Below are 19,702 nucleotides of genomic sequence, written 5' to 3' on the forward strand. Positions count from 1 at the left end.
TCAGAAGGGGGTGAGGATGATGTCTTCACTAAATCAGTGGTGCAATGCAGCAAGCCGGTGGAGGGGTACTGGGGGAGGGGCAGCCCCGTCTGCAGCCCCCAGCCCTCCGGTTCCCAGGAAGCCACTCTCTGCAGGCCTGTGCTGAGGACCTGTTAGGAACCAGATGGGCCCTGAGCTCCAGTCGCTGCTGCCTTTATGCTAGAAGAACCTGCATTTAGGTTCCTGCCGCAGTATTAAAATAAGCTGCGGCTCCGTCTGCAGCGGCTCCGTCTGCAGCGACTGCCAATCTCTCTCCACCAGCAACACACCAGACCCTGCCTGGGCTCCTGCTGGATATTTGCTTTTCCTCAGCAACTGCATCCAGGACAAGACTCCTACCCCCGAGTCAGAAGCAGGGAAAGATTAGAAATCCACTGTCTTCTCCAGCAGAAACAAGAGCGTCTGGCTTTGAATGTTCAGTGTGTGGCAAAAACAGAGTGATTTCTGCAAGGGAAAAAAAAACGCTGTTGTGGGTTTTGTTTCAAACACTCCCTGTATTACCATTTTCCCCTAAAGCAAATTCACAGAAGCCAGTGGGGCGGGTACCCGGTGAGAATGGACTCCAGGGCTGGAGGGAGGCTGTCAGGGAGGCAGGCACATGCACAAGGCCAGATCCCCGGTCTTTGAATAGTCCACACTCTCAGTTACCTGTGAGAGTAAGAAGGCCCAGGGAGAGGAATAAGGGAGAGCAAGCCAACTCCCAAAGAAACATCACACCCAATTCCTACTGGTACTGTTTTCCTCTACAGCAAATTTTGACCATAACTGTTCCCTGTTGTCTACATTAATTCTGTGCATTTTAGGAGAGACAGCCAGGGAAGACAAAGCCCAGGGACCCAGATCATAACCCTTACCAAGATGAAATGCTGGGTTAGGGCCCTGGGTAACTGAGAGTCCTGCGCTGCCTTCCCCGCAGGAGCTCAGCTCGCATTCAAGGCACTGGGCTGCCTGGGGTGGGGATCACAGCCTCAGGGCACCCCTTTCCCTCCTGCTGCGATGGGAGAGACTGGGCACTAGGAATATTATTTAGGAAGGGGTTTTCAGGAAGCTCCCCACCAGCACCACACACCCTATCCAGTAAACTAAAGCCACCTGAAAGATCCCAAGGTCCTCCTTATATTCCCCTTACAATCACTTTACTATCTAAATTATTTATTTATTTGTTTGTCTATTAAATTTCCCATTTCACCTATGTTTATCGTTCCAAATTAATTTACGCATGTATTTGTTTCTTTTCATTTATTTTGATGCCGCTCTGGGAATTGAGGGCCATGCACACAATAGGCAAGGGCTCGGCCCCTGAGCTGCACCCTCAGCAGCCCCCCTCCCTTTTTTTGAGACTGGGTCTTACCACGCTGCCCAGATTGGCCTCGAACTTGTGATCCTTGGGAATCGTAAGCATGTGCCACTCTTCCCCTTCTCCAAGTCAATCTTAATACCATTTCTGCCAATTCAAAGCAAAGATAATCCTGTCAATATTTGACTGGGACTACACTGAATTTATTAGTTTAGAGGAAAATTTTCACTTTGTAGGACAGACAAAATTTGTACCTCTCTCCTCTTAGGGAGTTCAGCTGGACCTAAGAATTTAAATTGACATAAGACAAATTAACCAGAGAAATGCATACAAAGTTATTAAATACAAGTTATACACAGCACAGGAACCCTCCTAAGGAAAGATAGAGCCAAAGAAGCAGTTAGTAATGCACACGTATCTGCAGAGTTGGATAAAAAATTTTACAAAGTGCATTGTGGAAACATGACAAGGTAAGAGGCTAGGGCAGGGATAAGTGATCATGAGAAAACCAGGGTTGGTTTATAAGGTTGGCTTGTACAGAGACCTTGCAGCCTTGATTCTCCACAGCTGGTGATAAGGCTGCTGCCTTCCTCCGTCTTTAGGGAGGACATCTGTCATGTGGTGGTTACTGATTGTTTTTAGGAAGAAAGGGAGGATGAGAGCACCTTTCTCATACCTGCTATTTTCCAAGTGTCTAAGTTCAAGATACAGTGGTGCCTCGGTTTATGAACTTTCCATAATTCTGACTGAAAACTGAAGTGGATGAGAATCAAATTAAATCCTTTTTTTTTGGTACTGGAAATTAAACTCAGGACCTTGCACTTGCCAGGCAGGTGCTTGTGCTGCTGAGCTAAATCCCCGGCCTGAGAATCAAATTAAATCCAATGGTTAGGTTTAGAACGAATGTTTTCTCTTTTTTTTCTGCCTTTTTGAGACAGGGTCTCGCTATGCAGCTCAGGTTGGTCTTGAGCTCACTTTGTAGCCCAGGCTGGTCTCGAACTCACAAGGATCCTCCAGCCTCAGCCTCCCAAGTGCTGGGATTACAGGGGTGCGCCACCACACCCAGTGTCTACTGGTTAGGTTTAATGTTGACCTTCTGGGGAAATTAGATTCAGGTCTTATCCAATTCGGTTTGCGACCAGAATTGTGGGAAGAATTAAGATTGTGAACTGAGGTGGCACAGTAATCCTCACACAAAAGTGGCATATTCCGAGTTAGCACATTCTGGTACCCTTCCACTTTTACAAAATTGAATCTTTCCATTTAAAATATATGAAGAAAATAAATAAAATATATGTACCACAGGACATGGTGGCACACGCCTATAATCCCAGCATTTAGGAGGCTGAGGCAGGAGGATTATGACAAGTTTGAGTTCAGCCTGGGCTACATAGTGAGTCCAAAGCCAGACTGAGCTACATAGAAAGACCCTGTTTCAACAAACAAACAAGCACAAACCAAAAAAAAGTGTATGTACCACTTAAAGTCTTGTTATGTTTGTTTTGTTTTTCTTCTTGTTGCTTTGGGTTGTGGGTGTTTTTGTTTTTATTTTTGTTTTTGTTTTTGTTTTTCAACACAGGGTCTCACTAAGTGGCTAATCTGCCCAGACTGGGCTCCATTTTTGGACTCTTTTCCTTCGGCCTTCCAGAGTACTGGGATCACAGATGTGCACCAGCACTCCTGGTCCTGTCCAAGTGCTTTTAAAACTCCATTTGGCCCTGAATTACTTCCCTTAAGGATTTATTGGCCAAAGAGCCTACAGAATCTTACCTTGATGTCCAGAAAATTACATTTTGAGAGGGGGCTACCTAGGTACCTTAACTTAAACCAAAAGGCGCTGGGACGGCCACCTTGAGGTACGCAGGCCTTCACCCTGACCTAAACCTGAGGTCCTGGTGTGTCCTTAGTGTGATTCCACACTATAAGGAGCCCTTCCCTCAAGTCCCAGGAAAGTTTATATGTGTAATCCCATGAAAAGTTATTGGAATTCTAGCGAGTCAATTCCAATCTACCACATCCAGTGCAATCCATGGCGAGAATAAAGACACTAAGACCAATCTGTAGTTATGGGGAGCCGAGGGATCCTAAGTCCAGCCATGATGATGGCTATCTGGAACAAAGGCCTTGACCCAGGACAGAATCCAGATTTTATTCATTTGTGAGGAAGGGAGTGGCTTGAGGAAGAGTGACTGTGAGAATCTCAGGAAATACGTGACTGCCATGAGCTGGGCTAATTAGGAGACCTCTGAAATCACCTCTGCCATGTGCAGAGAGAAGGATGTGCAGAAAGAGTAATCCGCATAACACAATTGAGATAGCATCTAATGTTTTGGGGTCGGTGATTCAGCTCTGATGTGTAATCTTTGAAGCCGGCGGAAGTCATAGCCTCTCTCCCAAGGCTTGATCCCAGCGGACAGCGTGGAGCACTGGCTCTCACAGCCCGCCTCATCCTGACTCACTTGAGGAAGCAGCAGGGGTTGGGGAAACACGCCCGCCATCTCCAAAGATTACCATCAGCACCTCGGCTAGACTGACATGCTTTGCTTAAAGCTGCATGAAGGGGTAAGGAAAAGTCCTAGCCAGCTCTGCACACATCAACCCATGGAAATAGGGTCAGGCTCAGCCAAAACGGAGGCAATTGCTCCTCCTTCAAGGAGAGTCGCCCAGGTGGTCCTCCACACCACGCCACACACAGATGGGCAACAGAGACTCCAAGACCCAAAAATCTAGAACTTCCCTCACCCTTGCCCAGTCTGCATGGAGAGCTTGTCGGCCCAGGGAAGAGAACCAGGATATCCAAAGCACGGAGCTTGGCAGAAGGCAGGTCATTTCTGACCTTCGGCCTTTCTACCCCAAAGCCAAAAAAAATTCTCCCTACCCTCTCCCCTAAAGACCATCATGTGATAGGTGTGCTGCCCCAAACCCGGAGAAAAGGAAGGAAGGCACACAAGTGCAGAGGAGAATGTGAACACACAGGCCGCGCAGGGTTCTCCGTCCGGCACCCCCAGCGCGGAGCTTTGGGTCGCATCACACCTCGGCACACCTCAGTCGAGGCCTGAAAATAGTTCTCTCTTCATCCCTGGGGCTTCATTTCTGAAGGCTCCAGTGTCACATAAAACTAGTTAAATCAGTTTGTCCCACCCTCCTCTTGTAAATCTGTCTTTTGTTATAGGGGTATCAGGCATGAACTTTGTGTTGGGTGACTTTTTTTGTCTCTCCTGCAAAGGTAAAGTTCCTGCCTTTGAGGCACACGGGTAGGAGCCCACTTGAGAGGAGTTGGTGATGCAGAGGAAAACCCGGCCCAGTTCCGGATTCTCCTAGGTGTAGCCACGCCCCATCACGTGACCCGGGCAGGGTCTGCTTCTCGCAGGCAACTTGCGTGGTCACACCGGTCCCCGGACTTATTATATGAACCTTGTGCTTGGTTTAATGCTCTCCTGTCACCAGCTTGGAATTCTTAATAATTTTAAACACAGCACCCCACATTTTCATTTTGTACTAGGCCCCGACCCCCTGCAGCACTTGGAGGCTCAGAGAGGGCATGGAACAGCCCAGGTGGCACTTGGGATTGGGTAGGGGCAGCATTTAAGCCCCAGCAAGGCGAGGTGCAAAGCCAGGCCGTCGGGAGCCTCTGCTGAAAGTTCTGCCTTCTCTCTCTGCCTCCAACCGCAGGCCAGACCTCACTTCCACCCGCAGATAAGCCTGGCTGGTCAACTTCTAAGGGAACTCCTCATGGGGGACTCAGTACTCCCTCGTCAGCTCCGCTTCCGTCCTCCTTGCAGGGCTTGCCGGGAGCGGTTATCACCTCCGCAGGCGGAGTAAACCCTCAGCAACCATTCTGTTGTCAGGACTCCCTCAGCTGCGGGCCTGCTCGGTGTTCCCAGGGTTCAGATCCAGAAGTGAGTGTGCAGCCGGTGTTCTCTCCAGGCCTCCGTCTGCGCCGGCAGGAGGCGCACTTGCAGACCGTTAGCACATTGGTCTCCCGGACTACAGGAAACCACCACGGTGGAAGAAGAGAAGGACCCACGCTCCTGGCCTAATCCACTAGGGTTACCTACCACCAAGCCTTGCAGTCAGGCAGGAAGAGGGTGGCGGGTGGCAGCCTGGAAGCTCAGGGCCACGTGTTCTGGGAACCCTGCAGTGTGCCCTCCAACCACCAGTTCAGTCCCGGAGGCCAGAAGGACAGAGGCAGCTTGAGCAAGAAAGACGTTGGGACGCTGCTGGGAGGGTACAGGGTCAGTGAATCCCCTGGACAGCTGTCTTGGTTACTTTACATTGCTGAGACAAAATACCTGATGCCCAATATTAAGGAAGGAAAGGTTTATTTAGCTCACAGTCTGTGGAGGTTTCCGTCCATACTCGGCTGGCTCCAAGGCAGAGTGGCACATGGCAGAGGGCACCAGTTCATGGGGGAGGAAGACAGCAAAAGCAACAAGAGCAAAAAGAGAAGAGTGGGAAGCAGCCTCCTTCCCTCCCTTATACTGTATGCAAACTACCTGCCCCAGGGCAGGTGTAGCACTCACATCCATAATCCCAGCATTGGACCATGAATCAATCATAAACTCTAGAAGCCCGCCCCATGACTGCATGAAGCTTCCAGAAGCAGACCATAACAATAGCCCTTTCTAGAAGGACTTTCCTCCCGAGGCCTGCCTGCAAGCTTGTGACAGCAAGAGGACTGGTTTGTAATTGCCCAAGAAGAGCGGTAGAAGCAATGTGTTAAACTGGTTTTTTCACTCCCTCCATGTACACATTCATTCATCCCTTCACTGATTTAGCACTCACTGAATGCCTGGTCAGGGACTAGCTGGAAAATGTGTGCTGTGGTCTGGCCTCCAACAGCACAGATCCTAGAAGCGCTCTCCCCTGGATAAAGTCCCTGCAGCTAAGGCACATGGGTGGGTGTGAGAGCAGTTGCTGGTCCTGAGAAAAAAACCCTGCTCTGCCTTGGGTTCTCCTGATTGTAGCCAAAGGCAGCACACATGAAACAGCGGTAGAATAGAACATGCACATGGAATATAGGATGAGCAGTGACAGAGTATGTGGGCCGGCAATTAGTATTGAAATGCAGTTTAACAAATGGATCCTGAGGGCATGCTCTTTCAGTCAGTACTAAGATATACGCAGCGTAGTCCCTATATGGTCAAGACGCAGTTCTCTTAGGGGAGATACCCATCAGCAGGCAGTTTTGACATGTCCAGGGCTCAGCGGCAGGGGAGGGCCACCAACCAGTCAGTGTGACCCCTGAGCCCAGGCAGGGCAGTCACGCCCAGGCATCCTAGGAGGGTGTTGCAGGCACCGTGATCTGCAGTGATTGACAGTTACAGCAGGGAGTTCTCAGAGGCAGAAAGAGGCAGAAAATGAGATCAGGGAGATGACTGGGGACCGGATCATACGGAGCTTTGTGAAGGAAATGGCCCGTCTTGGTCAATGGTGCAGCCACCGAAGCTATCTAATTGAGTGTTGTCCTGGCCGGGAGAAGGATGAACCATGGGGAATAAGACGGTGAGCACGAAGCGTGTGCATCACAGCCACGATCCACACCCAAGGCCATGGGGCCCGGTCAAAGCAGGGGAGGGAGAGGAGAGGTCACACTGCGCCTGTCGCCTGGAATGTATTTTCCCCACTTTTCATCACCAGTGCACTCCCAGAGATCCTTTCGCTCTGTTGTTCTGACTCCCAGGCTAGGCCAGGTGCTCCCGCCGTCCCATAGCACAGCTCCAGGCGCCTCCATTCATCACTTCCCAGTTGTCACTCTAGCTGTACTCCCCAGGTGATCTGATTGGCATCCGAGTTCCTCATTAGCACCACAGCCTCCGTGTTTGGGAACCTTGCTGCGCATAGTAGGCCTCAGCCAGAGTTTCTGGAATGAATGGATGACAGGTTTGACTGGTACCTGGAGGGACTGTGAGAACTCAGAGGACAGCAGTGCAAGTTGGAAGAGCTGGTGGAGACTTTGCAGAGAATATATAAACCCGGGAGGAGTTAAATAACAACACACGGCAGCAGTACACTAGTGGGGACAAAGCACTGTACAGTATGTGTCAAAGGAAATAGTCCAGACACCGGATGTTAGAGGAGGGAGGGTACAAGCCGTGATCTTTTCGTCAGCAAGTAACTCACACGGGCATTAATGGGAAGGGAATTTATTACCTCTCATAGCAGAGGTTCAGTGGGAACACAGGCATGGGTGACTGGATTCAGCAGCTCAAGGACTCCCTTCCTGCTGCTCTGCCGGCCCTGAGTGGGTCTCACCCTCACGTGGGGTGGCAGGAGGCCACAACAGTTCTAGATGGGAGATCAGCTACTGAAGGAGGGAAGACTCTTGACTCTCCGCCGTGTCTCTTTCCCAGGAGCCCCCCAGACTTTTCCAGCAGCCCACTGGCCAGAGCTGGGTCACCTGACCAACCCCAGACCAACCGCTGGCCCCAGACCAACTGCTGGCGTGTGGGGTAGGATTTCTACAACTGGTTTAAACTCAATAATCCACTCCTAGAGGGGGAATGCGGTCACTGCCTTCTGAGTTACGAGGGAGAAGCAAACAACCCATAAAAACCAGGATCTATCAGACGTGAATAAATGGGACATGGGTGAAAATCAACAAGATCCGCTGTGCCCATTCCCTTGGGTGCCTATTGAGGATGAGTATAGCTCCTCAGACCGTCATCCCATGCACTGTGTGCTGAGCCAGTCTAGAGAAGGCTTCATGGAGGAAGCAGGATATAAGTGAAGTCTTTAAAGAATGGCCAGACCTGTTCAGGGGGGAGGACAGGTGGTGAGAAACGGGAACATGGCCCGGGGGTTAGCCGGGCTGGCTCCAGATCATGCCCTTCCAAGGGCCACTGTCTGAATCCAGCCTTTGCAGTGTAATGAAAAGAGCTGGACTTTGATGGCAAAAAGGCCTGGATCCATAACCTTCCCTCTTGGAATCTTAGTTTCCTCTTCAGGGGAGCAGAAACAGGAGGGTTTTCCTCCTTGGAATGGGATCAGGATCACACGGGGCTGTTTGGGACAGAAACATGCAGACAGAATTCGCCCAACACGTTTGTCTTCCCTTCATTCCGTGGAAAGGAAGGCTGTTCTAGAGCACTCATGGAGTTGCCAGCAGAAACACTGGCCCCACGTGACGTAGAAGCAGCAGGCTGGGCACGGATGCCGAGACTTGAAGCAGGAGTTTTCATTTTGAGTCTTAGAGGAAAGCTGAGCCTCTGCTTATTGTCTCTGTTCCTAGGTCTTCAACTGCTCTTGACATAAATGCTGGCTACAGAATTCCAGGAGGGGACAGGAGGGCCACGGCAGAGCCACGGATGCAGAGGTGGACAGAAGTGTCCATGCGGGTGTCCTGGGCATGGAAGGTTTCATCTAAGTGCTGGCTGCCCAAGATCAGAGCTGCCCTTTGGCATCCTTGAGCCCATCACAGGGCTATTAAAGGCTGGAGAATGTTGTGGACCCTCCTAGAGCAGCACCTATGCGCACAAAGATTGTGGCATATAATTTCCACAGTGTCTGGGACACTGAAGCCTCTCCTTCGAGGGCAGAATGAGAAGGCCTGGGTGAGGGGGCTGCTTTGGGATGGCCCAGGCCTGGTTTCTGCAGCCAGATGGGAAAAGGACTGGCTTTACCTCCGTACAAAATCCCTCTGGGACCCACAGCTTCAGGCGGGGATGCCGGCTGTTGCCCCTTTGTTTCTGCGCGGCAGATGTGTAAGGGGCGATTTGGTGAAGTGAGGGTGACGGTGACCTGAGAGAAACCAGATCCACATGTTATGGATTCAGGTTCTTTGCCTTGAAAAAAGGTTCAGAATCTGGAGACAGAGGGCAGGGAAGCAGACAGCCAGAGACGCGAATGCAGAGAGATGGAAGGGGACAGAGATTTGAATAAACAACAGAAGCTGTCGCAGGACGTTAGCCACTGTAGACGTGGAGGAGGGGCTGCTAACGAGAGAGGGCCTGGGAAGGGGCAGTCGGGAGACTCAGGGCAGCAGTCCAGAAACCTGCACAGCCCTTACGTAAGAGCGGGAGAACCTCATTGTCCAGAGCAAAGGACGGGAGGTGTGCTTGCTGCAGTTCCTGAGGAGGTGAGCTCTTCCCCAGCTCCCTGCACGGTGGCACCTCGGCCCCCGGCTGCACAGCCTGCGTCTGCAGGGGCGCAAGGACGCGCACTGCCCTGCTGGGAGGGCGAGCGCTGAGGACTGCAGCAGACCTCCTTAATGGAGCTCCCCGGAGCCCAGCCCATCCCTGCCTGCTTTATTAATACATGATGTCACCTTTCCTTGTGCTTGCTCCCGCTGCTGAAATTTTATAAAGCAGTATTATTAATTGAAGCAATTAGTGCTGGGGAGATCAGCGCAGCCACGTCAGAGGACTGCAGCCACGAGAGGCCAGCCTCTCTCCCTGTCTTCCTTGTGACCCCTTCTCCCTCCCTTGCTCTGTCCCCTGCTTCTGTGCTCCCCTCAGCTCTCTGGTTTCTACTCTGCCACCCCTCCCCTTTTCTTCCTGCACTCTCTCCCTGGTATCTGAGAGACCCTGCGTTCTCAGTATCTCTCCCAGGCTGCAATCATTCACCGTCTCTGACCACTCCCAAGCCTGGCAGACAGACAGACAGACAGGCGAAAGGCCGTGTTACTGTGGCTGACTGCTCTCCAGAGTCACCAGCCCAGCTGACTTAGGATGGAAGAGCATTGCTCATGGTCTCAGAGCTCCTAGTGAGGGTAGAGCGTGGCAGGTGGGAAGAACTGGGGCTCACTGCCTGTCGGATCAGTTCATTCATCTGTCTCTCTCTCTGTGTTCACCCCTGTTTAGGCACGGTGGGAAGCAAATGAGCTGCAACCCCTTGGGACTGGCACATCAGCAGAGAGACCAGACTGGCCCCCTAAATAATTATAGCAAAATAGGGTACGGCAAAGGACCCCAAAGGACTCTCCCCAGGGATGGCCCAGCTCCTGCAGGACTCCTTGTGGCACAGGTGGTAACAAGAAAGGTCCAGGGAAGCAAAAGGGGGTTACAGGAGCTGGGGGTGCTGGCTACGGGAGCGGGGAAGGGCAGCTGCAGGGGAGGAAGAGGGAAAGGCTAAGCAGGGATGGACAGAGAGCCAGGAGGGACCAAATGGCTCTCAGCCCCAATGGAGACCAACAACTGACTGGAGCGATGCATGGGGGCACACGCTTATAGTCCCAGCTGCTTGGGAGGCTGAGGCAGGAGGATTGCAAGTTTGAGCCCTACCCAGGCAGTTTAGTGGAGACCTCATCCTAAAATAAAATGCAAATGGCAGAGGATATAGCTCAGTGCTAGTGCACCCCTGGGTTCAATCTCAAGTATCAGAAAGAGAGAGAGAGAAGGAGGAAGAGGAGGAGGAGGAGGAGGAGGAAGAAAAGGAGAAGGAAGAGAAGGAGAAGGAGAAGGAAGAGAAGGAGAAGGAGGAGGAGGAGGAAGAAGAAGAGGAGAAGGAGAAGAAGAAAGGGAGAAAGGAAGACCGACTGGAACACCTGGCCAGGGGCCAGGCACCTGGACACCAGGGCCCGTGCCTCAGATCCCTTCATCAGGAATCAGAAGTGACATCTGAGAGGCCACAGTCTCAGGTTCCCTGTAAAATAAACAGATACCGGGTGGAAACAGACATCGTGAACAAATAGTCACCCGCTGCCCCTCCCCAACTCCCAGGCCCCCGTCATCAGGAATCTGGGAGCTACTTACGCACACTAGATCCTGGTAGGAGTATGTTCCTAATTTTTTAGCTACTTCTATTATGAAATATTTAAACAATACACAGAGAAAGTAGAATAACGAACCCTCATTTAGCTCTAGCTGGGCCTCAGAAAGGATCCATTCCTAGGCAGGCGTGGTGGCATATGCCTGTAATTCCAGCACTTGGGAGACTGAGGCAGAAGGATCCCTGTGAATCTGAGACCAGCCTGAGCTACATAAGTGAGTTCAAGGCCAGCCTGCACTACATAGCAAGATCCTTTCTCCAAAAAGAAAAAAAGGAAAAGAAAGAAAGAAATGACCCACTCTGTTAATCTTTTATCTGTTTTCCCCCAACTGTTTCAGGGACGAGAGTATACTCTTGCAAGGTAACACGCTTCTGCAAGAAATGGTCTGCTAAACTTTTGTTCTTTTTTTTTCTTTATTAAAAACACCAACACACACCTGTTTGACAGGGACAGGATTTTATATATGGGCCTTACATAAAGATGGAAAAGAGGCATATTTGTTAAACACTCCAATGTACTGGGGCAAGGGCAGGATATTACCATTCACTGCTCCCCACAACTGGAAAAGCGGGGATAGTTTAATAGATGAGAGGTGGAGCACTGTTACGGTGAGGATCTACGATTTCCGCAAAACTCGTGTGCTGAAGGCCCAGGGCCCAGTGCAGCCGTGTTCAGAGGCGGGCCTGCACGGGTGATTGGGTCAAACCTATGCAGTGGGTTATCCCACTGATGAGCTCACAGCGGCGGGGCCAGCTGGAGGAGGCAAGTCACTGAAACAGCGGCATCACCGTGAAGTGAGCACCCTCGCTCTCCACAGCTTCCCCACCATGATGTTCTGCCTCACCAGAAGCAAAGTGGCCAAGTGACTATGGACCAGAGCCTCCGAGACAAACCTTCCCTCCTTTAAATCACTTTGCTCAGGTTACTTTGTCACTGCAACGGAAAGCTGACTAAGGCAGGCGCGTGTGGTAAATTACGGAGCCCACAGAGTCAAGCCTCTGCTCTTACGTCCTACGGCTGCCCACCTCCTCACCGTCCACAGCAGTCCTAGTGGGGCGAAGGCTAAAGTGGGGGAAAGAGGGGGGTGCCGTTGTGAGGAGGTGCTGGCAGCTACTCCTCTGGTCTCACCGCGGCTTCCCAAGCTCTGATGGAGCCTCGCCTGTGCCTGGTGGAGCCCATGTCCCACTCCCGCTCACTTATGCTCGCCATCCTTCGCCCACGGCTCCGGCTTCAAGGAAAGAAGTAGTGAGCTGTAGATTAACCTACAGCAGGGCTGCACAGAGCCTTCTGCAGCTGCAGAGATGCCCTCTCCTGACTGCCCAGTATGGCAGCCGTGAGCCATCTGCCTCTACTGAGTACTTGGAATGTGGCTCCATGCTGGAGGGCTTGAGTTCCAGGTAAAGGAGAATGTCTGTGGATGGCAGGGAACGACGCAAGGCGTATGGGCGAAGGAGCGTTCTGATGGGGAGCGGCAGGCTTCCGGTTTCACTGGCTCACCAGTTTGATGGATGCTATCTGCAAAGCGTGGCCTTCCAGCCGAGGGACTTCGATCTGAGCTTGTGTCCAGTCTCACATTCAATCCGTGAGGTTGACGGTTTACAGAGAAAGAGACTGAGGCCCGGTGGTGGTAAGGGACACAGGTGTAGACAGCAGCAGAGGAATCTGAGCCCAAGTCTGTCTTACTCTGAAGGCTCTAAGCACTGTTATGCTGGCTTTGAGAAAATGTAGCTGCTTATAAGAGGATTCGGACAGGCATAGTGGCACATGCCTATAATCCCGGCATTCAGGAGGCTGAAGTAAGTGGATCGTGAGTTCAAGCCACCCAGAGCTACATGGCAAGGCTGTCTCAAGAAAAAAGGATTGGCCGGGTATGACAGCACACACCTGTAATCCCAGCACTCAGGAGGCTGAGGCAGGAGGATCACTGTGAATTAGAGGCTAGCCTGGGCTACAAAGTGAGTTCAAGGCCGGCCTGAACTGTATAGTGAAATCTTGTCTCAAAAAGACCAAAAAAAAAAGAATTGAGACAGGATGATGTTTCCTAGGTTTCCTAGAAACAGTGCTGGTGCTCAGGAGAGGCTAAGTAAATAATCCTTACTCATTCAAACTGGATTGGGTGAAGGTTCTAGAGAGTCCTCACCCCTGACGCAGCTGCCAAGAACAAAGTCTGGCACAGGGCTCGGAGGAACCGATTTCCTGCAGGCGGGCTGGGGACCCAAAGCTCTCACGGCGCTCTCACCCTTTTCTGTCCACGCGGCTGCCAACAGGCCTGCTGCTGGGCCTGCCATCCCCAGGGCTGTGGGGAGGCCAAGGGCGCCTGCAGGGCCGTGTGTGAAGCCCTGCAGGATGGAGACAGCATTTCTGCCGGCCCTGCCCAAGGGCCCTGCTTACCCTGGGTCTTTCCCAGTAGTATTTGAGCCCATCTCCAGCTCCTGGAGGCTTTTAGGGCCCAAAACACTAAGTCAGACTCAGAGATAGAGCTCTCCCGGCAGGAAGACTGAGAGGCCCTGACCACCAGAAAGTCACTTCACTGGAAACCTGTCTGCACAGCTGCCACCAGGTTCTGCCCAGCCTCCCCCAGCCGAACTTTGGTTTCTCCTGTTCCTCCCTCCGACCAGCCCCCTTGTCAGGAAACCTGCTGACAACTCATCCATCCCGAGGTGCTAGGGCACTAAGTCCAATTGGCCATGAGGCTCTACATCCTTTCTAGGAAACGTGCACTCCAGGCTGGAACTCCACTCCAGGTTGGGGAACGGGGCTGAGCTAACAGCCAACCTGTTAGGAGGAAGAGGCCATCCGAGGCGATGTCAAAGCCGTTTGGAAAGAGTGTTAGAGAAAACAACTCAGGTAGGCACATCCACTGAGTCCTTCAGCCTGCACACATCTCGAGAACGTGTGCCTGGTGCGTGCCAGGGTGCAGGGAAAGCTCCAGCCTAGCAGAGTGTGCGGCAGGCCGGAGAACGGGGGCTCGGTGACGGCTCACACTGATGAGCGGTGTGACTTCGAACAAAGAGCTGGTTTCTCTGAACCGTTTCTCCTCTCTTCTCCTCTCCTCTCTTCTCTTTCCTTCCTTCCTTTCTTCCTCCTCCCTTCTTCTTTCTCTCTCTCTCTTTGTCTCTCTCTTCTTTTTTAAATGCTAGAAATGAAACCCAGGGCCTCACACATGCTAAGCAGGCACTCTACCACTGAGCTACACCCCCAGCTTCCAGTTTTCTTTGATTTAAAGGACACTCTTGGTTAAAAGTTTAAGCTTGCAAGCACAAGGTCGTGAGTTCAATCCCAGGTACCGCAAAAAAAAAAAAAAAAGTTTAAGCTTTGCCTATAATCCCAAGGCACAGGAGGCTGAGGCAGGAGGACTGTAAGCTCGAGGCCAGCCTGGGCTACATATCCAGATGCTGCCTCAAAACACTCTCTTTCCCTCTCTCTCTCTCTCTCTCTCTCTCTCTCTCTCTGTGTGTGTCTTTCTCTCTTGTGTTAGTAAAAACAGACCAAGATTTGAATCCTACTTTGTCCCTCATTTGTGGTGAGTAGTCTTGGGAAAACTCTTGATCTCTCTATGCCTCAGTGACTTCACCTGGGAAGTAGGGACAGCAGAGCCCCGCCTTGCCCGGTTGTTGTGAGAATTAAATATGATAACGTATGTGTCATGCTTAGAATACTGCCTCAGACACGCTCGATGTATCATTATTATAATTATTACATCAGTCGTTCGTTTCCCCGGGAGTAGGTATCAGGCAAGAGGGCCGAGGAAGTGGTAGGAATGGGGGATGGGGACAGCGTGAATCTGGGTCAGTACTCCAACCAGGACCAGGCCAAGCAGGCAAACCGTGCAGGGTCGCTGCAGCAGTTGTGCCCCTGATGCTCCGCCTGGGCGCAGCCCTGGAATCCCGCTTAACCCTCTGCCTCTGCCCGGGCAGGTGGCTTTCATGCTTCTTTGGCCCCTGCTGCAGCTGTGCTATTTCTGTGAGTCACGCGTGGCCTCTGCCTTGGGAATGCCTCTCCCCAGGAACCTCTCCACAGCCCCCTCAGAAGAGGTCTCGCTGTGGGTTCCCAATGCCGCCAGGGGGTTGCTGCTTCAGCGTATCCCTTTCCTGTCCTAAGGTCCCCTTTCTGTCTTGTTCCAGAAGCTTCTACCGTCCCTGGGCCTCACTGTCTTCATCTGCAGTATGAGGAAGGAAGAAGAGAAGGCCGAGGACGAGGCTCTCGGACTTGGTTTTCATCCCCAGGAAGGCTGTGACCAGTTCCCTCCAGCCACAAGCTCCAGCCGCAGGGCCTGGAAGGTAAACACACCCCTGAGGCCAAAAGGGCCCCATGGCTTTGCTCTGCGTGCCATGAGCTGGTCCCGGGGGCCGCGGCTTCCGTGGCTGTGAGCTACCTTCTCCCTGCCTTTGCTCCTGGCCCAGCTCCTCTGACCTCTTTAGCTGTGGTGGTTTTTACAGGGCTCATCTCTCCGTGTGGGTTTTATCAGCAAGTGATTCCTCTGCAGGACTCACTGAAGAGTCTTTCAGTGGTGGTTTCCACTTTGGCCTGGCAGGCTCCAGAGAACCAATGTGTTCCTCCAGTTTTCCACGACCAGAGAGGGACTCGTGAGCCCGGCCACCCAGCCAGGAGTCTAGACATAGGGCCAGCTTCCAACTAATATGCAAATCATAAGCAGTAGGATCAAGCTGAGAGCCCTGCGGGGCAAGGTGCAGGGGCTGGGCGAGGAGGCTGGTATACACCCAGCCCGCCAGCATTTGTTTGGCTAGGCTTCTCACTCAGGTCACAGATGGCCTCCCAGAGGAGCTCCCCCTCCCCATCAGACCCCATGCCCAGTTAGAGGGAGGGTTTGAGGCCGGACTGTAGGTCCGATGCTAGGTTCTCTGGAGAATCCACAGAAAGGCTGGGCCTTAGGCTCCAGTCGGCTGGTGAGATGCCCTGGAGCCTTGGGGACCAGAGCCACAGTGTCCATTGGTCCTTGTTCCCTCCACAGGCACTGATGGGCTTCTACAGAGGAGCCCGTGTACACCCCAGGGTGCCCATAACCCACCTGGGGACAAAAGACCCTGCCCTGTTAAAGCTATATATCAACTGAATGATTGGGAACCTGAGGTTTTCAATCTCTGTCTTTTTCTAAGCAGCAGCATTTTAGGAGTTGAGCCCTTTAATCCAGCCAAGGTGGGTTCTCCGGCCAAAGGGAACAGGGGAATCCCAAAGGCCCTATGCACTTGGCTGTCCTCCCTCCACTGTCCCTATGCAGCCTGGTCTCAGGAAAAGTCACTGACCTGGTCCAACCCCTGGAAACCCAGATTCAGAAATGGAGCTTCTTTGAGGTCTGATTATGCGCCCGAGCTCACGCAGCCCGCACCCCTGAACTGCGCAGGCCTCTTTTCCCCCGCTGTGCTGCCATAAAGTAGTGCAGACCCTGAGTTGTTAAAAGGGAAAATGAGTGTGGGGCAGTCAGAGGCGCAGGCAGGATTGCGCGTGGGCTGTGGAGGCCAGGAGGCAGGGAACTTGAGCCAGACCCTGACAGCGGGTGAGAAGGGCAGACACGGTCATGCGGGAAGGGGGCAGGGGTCAGGCCGGTGTTAAATTCCAGAAGCACAGAGATAAGCAGCCTGCTGCCAGTGGAAAACTGGGATGGGGCTAGGATCAGGTTTGACTTGGAGCCTAGGTCCGGGTGGGGACAGGCTCGTGCTCGCCGGGAGGCCGCCCCAGTGTCTGCCACGTGGCAGGCAACAGGAGGCTCACGGGCAAGTGGATTCGCCGCAGGAAGTGAGCCATGGCACGGCATCTGGGTTGCATTAAAAATAAGTTAAGATGATGTTTGAATAAACGCAAGGATGGAGCACTGCGAACACAAGGCACTCAGAGCGCAGGGCCAGGGTGGGAGCCAGGCCCAGAATTCAGCAAGGTCCGCGGTGAGGCTGTGTAACCCCCGAAGTGGCAAACTGCAAGCTGGAGTAAACAGGGAGGGCGGGGAAGGGGCAGTCCTGCCTGCAGGCAACTGTGCTTAGATCCCGAACCTCCGCACCGGCCAAACGAGACCGCCGGCCTGACAGCTCTGTCCCCGTGCTGCATTCCCTGCGCTAAGGTCTGGGCCGCTGCTGGCTACAGGTATGATGCTCCTCGGAGGACACATTCCAAGGAGGCCTCAAGGACTCCGCTGTACACTGTGGTAGCCACTCGCCATGTGTTGCAGTTTCACTTTACATTAACTAGACCCTAAAATTTAGTTCTAGGGCCAGGGGTATAGCACCTGCCTGGCAAGTGCGAGGTCTTGGGTTTGATTCCTGGAACAACAACAACAAAAAAAGCCCGAAACCCTAAAATGTAGGGTTTGGAAATTTGGACATGATCCAAATGTCCAATGCCTAACTCCTCGCAAGTCTTGGTGACTGCTGGCTATTGAATTGGACAGAGCAAGCAGGGCGTGGTGGCGCACACCTATAACCGCAGCACTCAGGAGGCTGAGGCAAGAGAATCACTACGAGTTCGAGACCAACCTGGGCTACGAAGTGAGCTCAAGGCCAGCCTGAACTGCATAGCAAGACTGACTCAAAAGACAAAAAAAAAAAAAAAAAGAGAGAGCAGAAGTGTCCCGTGGTCACAGGGTCGTTCTGGAACCATACTGGTGCGTGACAAGCAAGTACTGTACTGGGGTGGTGGTTCTCTCCCTGAGGATGGTCCCAAGCAAGCCCACTGTGGGCTTGTCTCTCTCCGAAGTACAAGGCTAGCCTGGGTCCCTTTCCTTGATGCTTCTGCAGCCCAGCCTTGGAGCACTCCCTCCCTCCTAGGAGCGAAGGCATCCTGTGCCTATTGTGCCTGCTTAGGACCAAAGGTCCCGCTAAGAGAGCAAAGGGCTCTCCGAGGTTATCGCGTCTTCCACTGTGTGAGTGGCTCACAGCGGGAACTTCCGAACCCTTCCGAACCTTTCCGAGCCCTTCCGAACAGTTCCGAACAGTTCCGAACAGTTCCGAACACTTCCGAACACTTCCGAACACTTCCGAACACTTCCGAACACTTCCGAACCCTTCCGAACAGACAGCAGGCACGTTAGAACCCAGGGGCGTTAGGAGTGTGTGGTGTCCTGCGAACCACGGGGCGGAGGTGGGCCGGGTAGGTAAGGACACAGGCCTCCTGGGTTGTGGGTTGGAATCCTAGCTCCTCCACCTACCTTGTATGGCCTTCTTCATAAGGAAAATGAGGGTGGTGCTCACCTCCGAGGGCACTGTCAGGACTCGGAGTTAGTGGGCAGAAGGCACTTAGACCAGCGCCTGGCGTGGACCCCGTCTGAGTTCACAGCGGAGCAGCAGCAGTGGGGCTCCACCAGGAGCACCGAGGGTGCAAGCCGTACGTGGTGTACTTGCCTCCTGCCACCCCTCCTCCACGTCTCCACATCCCTGAGATTTTCTATTAACTGTTTGTTCCTCTACTTTTGTTTTGGGCTTTGTTTGGTTTTCTTGAGACAGGGTCTCACTATTTAGTCCAGACTGGACTTGCACTAGCTCTGTAGCCCAGGCTGGCTTCATACTCCAGAAACTCCACCCTCAGCCCCTCCGAGTGCTGGGGTTCTTGGCACGTGTCACCACGCCCGGCCTTGTTCTTTGAGTTTTCAGGGTGACTCCTGAGCTATGTAACTAAGACCTTGCCCTCCCTCTGCTGCCATAGTGCTGTCTGTACCTGCACTACCTGAGCCTGCCCAGGCCAAACAGTGCGCTGGCCACAAGACAGTGCCCCTGGGCGAAGCCACAAGGGCTCCCTGCAGGCAGGCCTGAAGGTCTGCAGGCCTGAGGGCCCACCTGACCAAGGCCAGAGCGCTAGACTCTGGCACTCCCCAGGGCAGGCGCGTGGAGCCCGAAGCAAGTGACTGAGCAGGATTCCTTCTCTCCAGGATGGAATAAGCCAGCATCTGGGCAGCCTGGAAGCTGAGGTTGGAGCTGAGGGGCCCCGGGCTGGGCTCAGTGTAAAGCGGCCCCATTAAGCATCTGCTGCTGACGCTCCTGCTGCTTCTGTCCTCACCAGAGCTGGGGACACTCAGAGGAAGTCTCCATGGCATCCTGATGATGCGCTGCATCCTCCAGGGAAAAAAAGCAGCCGTCATTAAAATAACTGCTGTGTGGGTGGGAAATCTCGGTGCCAGGACAGCATGGTGCCCACTCCTACTCTGCTGCCCCTTCCTGGTGGGCATAAGGGGATGGTCGCCTGGGTGCTCTCTCTCCCTCCATGTGTTCCTCTGTCAAGGAGAACTGGCTTCCGAGGGAAAGAGGCCATTCTTCCATCAAGGCCTGCCCACAGGCTGTGACGAACTCACACGCAAACTGCCGAAGCCGGAGTCTGAACAGGAGAGCGAGCCTGTGGAAAGGCAGCCCAGGCTGGGAACTAGGTCATCTTCAGGGCTCCTTGCTCCTTTCATCTTGGTCGCAGGGACCTGCAAGACACATCTCCTTTGGCACATCAGACTTGCCCATCCTCGAGAGCTCACTTCCTATTAATCCATACATGGAAGCCCTCTGTCACTCGCTGTTCTCTGCCTTTGTCCTCTTCATAACAAGGGGTCTGAGGAGCCGGGCGTGGTGGCACATGCCTGTAATCCCAGCACTTGGGAGGCTGAGGCAGGAGGATCTGTGCAAGTTCGAGACCAGCCTGGGCTACAAAGTGAGCTCAAGGCCAGCCTG

General features: G+C 53.0%; 1 long non-coding RNA gene across 3 annotated transcripts in view; it reads right to left on the bottom strand.

Moving 5' to 3' along the window:
* Positions 1–19,702, bottom strand: part of LOC106149273 — a 53,495-nt gene that overhangs the window by 17,633 nt on the left and 16,160 nt on the right. For all 3 annotated transcript variants that reach the window (XR_001235342.1, XR_001235344.1, XR_001235343.1), the window contains exons 2-3: positions 1,391–1,483; positions 379–483 (exon numbers count right to left, since the gene is read on the bottom strand). This is a non-coding gene — a long non-coding RNA (uncharacterized LOC106149273). The remainder of the gene's footprint in view (positions 1–378; positions 484–1,390; positions 1,484–19,702) is intronic.

This window comes from Chinchilla lanigera, unplaced genomic scaffold (assembly GCF_000276665.1).
Source record: "Chinchilla lanigera isolate Chin_1 unplaced genomic scaffold, ChiLan1.0 scaffold00040, whole genome shotgun sequence".
In the NCBI taxonomy this organism is placed as follows: domain Eukaryota; kingdom Metazoa; phylum Chordata; class Mammalia; order Rodentia; family Chinchillidae; genus Chinchilla; species Chinchilla lanigera.